This window comes from Aptenodytes forsteri, unplaced genomic scaffold (assembly GCF_000699145.1).
Source record: "Aptenodytes forsteri isolate BGI_AS27 unplaced genomic scaffold, ASM69914v1 Scaffold193, whole genome shotgun sequence".
NCBI lineage: Eukaryota > Metazoa > Chordata > Aves > Sphenisciformes > Spheniscidae > Aptenodytes > Aptenodytes forsteri.
In genome coordinates, this window is record NW_008795405.1 from 10407962 (window position 1) to 10410145 (window position 2184).

Below are 2184 nucleotides of genomic sequence, written 5' to 3' on the forward strand. Positions count from 1 at the left end.
TACATTTTTAATAGCCCACTTAAAGCTAGACTACCCAAACTTTCCCCCAGTGTTAATCTGGCTGCATCTTAATGTTGTATCTGCTCCATGTTACTGATTTGTTCCAGAACAGCATTTTATATTCTATATAAAGTATTAATCTGCAGGATCAAAAAATTACTTTGGAAAGGTACTCTAAGACGACTGGATAATATTGCCAGGCAGTTTAAAATCCAATAATTGTGTGCTTCAGAGTAACTTCTGTACAAACTTACAGAATTTGTAACTTCTAGCTTTTGCAAAATTATGCCAACTATAAAACCTTTTCTGAGTTCTTTAGACTTTAATACTTTCAGAGTCTAAAGCCTTTATCCATGCACTGCTGTTTGTTCAGAGTGCCATGAGCCAAGTTCAGGAAGATCCTTTATCTTGAAATCTGAGTTCATGTGATGTATTTAATGCTTTTGTGCCATGTTTCATTCCAGTTGCATGTTTTGTGCTATTTTTCATTCTAGTTGACAGTGGGACTTACTGTAGCTGCTGATGCTCAGAATTGACCTTACTTTTTAGGTGAAGATGAGTACAGTTTTGGGCGCCTTAATTTCTCAGAAATTAACTTATGCAAACAAATGGCCTCTTGAGAGTTTATCTAATCCTTTTTTCCCCTGTCCACGTGTGAACCACCAGCTTTGGCAGTGGAGGGTTGCTTGCTTGTTTTTACATGCAACAGCAATGTAATATGCGCTCTCTCTGTGTATGTTTAATAAAACCTTTTGAAACAGTGGCAAAAAATAGCCCTGTGGGCTATGGAAAGATAATTTACTTTGCAATTCATTCTTGACAAATAGTTTTCTATCTGATCTACAGACTATTTATTCTGTTTAAAATAGTAACTTAAAACTAAAGACCATGTTAAAAAAGAAAACAAACCTGCTAGAACTATATACTAAAAATGTAAAAAACTTGCAAATTTAATGCTGAGTGAGAATGTATGTTACACAAAGAAAATCTTGGCTAGGAATGACTGAAGGGCTCCATGCTTTTTTTTTTTTTTTAAAGTGTAGAAAAACTTTCCATTATATTGACAGCCAGAACTTCATAGAAATGCTGTGTCTTTGTAGCTGTTTTGTAGCAATGCTATGTAAATCTATATGATACTGGATGCTTGTTGGTGAATACTATTGTATTAGTATTGTTGCTGATACTAATGAACTTTTATAAAGTGAGTTACTTTGTACATAATCATATTGGCCTTAGGACTTTTAACTTGAGGGCTTAGGGTGGGCAGAGATCACACATGCCTGCATGGAATATACTAATAAAAAACCCCTTAGGAAATCAAACTAAAAATAATGCTGTTTTTAAGAAAGGGCTAAAGACAAGACAGTGTGATCATAAAGCTTTCTATCAGTTTTGTTTGGTTTTTTAAACCTACTGATTCAAATTCAGCTAAGTTTAACAAAAGTTTAGTGTTATCAGTCACTAAATTCCTGTGTGTTCTGGTAACGAGGAGAACCCCAAATTAGTGCCATCACTTAAGGAAAAGGCTCAAGTATGAGCAAAACAGCTAACTGTTCTTAGTCTATTCAGCATGAGTGTGGCTTGAAATCAGACCTAGAAAGCTGATACGCAAGGCGATAGTAGTCATCTGAGTGCTGGGACTGGGGAAAGCTGGGTTTGTGGACAATTCTGGTGGTGAGAGGGATGAAGGGGAATACAGGCCATCTGTAGTAAACATATCACAGGCTGCAGCTGCACTGTGGGGCAGGTGTGCTCCTCGGCTATGCATTCATTACTTGCTTTGGTTCCACACTGCTTACAAATTCCCATGAATTTGGTGAAGAGGGCTTTAAACTAGAGATGCCGGGGGAGGGGAACCTCAATCCATCCCACTCCTACCAGTTTGATGCCAGGGCCAGCAATAGGTGCCCAGAGCCTGGAGAAGGAACACAGGTCAGCAGGAGAGCGCCTGAAGAGCAGCACAAAGGAACTCCAGCCAGGAAGACAGCTTCATCGGGGGCCCAACTTAGATGCCTCTATGCAAACGCACATAGCATGGGGAATAAACAAGAGGAGTCAGAGACGTGCGCACGCCTGCAGGGCTACGGCCTTATTGGCATCACGGAGACGTGGTGGGACGGCTCCTATGACTGGAGTGTTGGGATGGAGGGATACAGGCTCTTTAGGAAGGACAGGCAGGGGAGA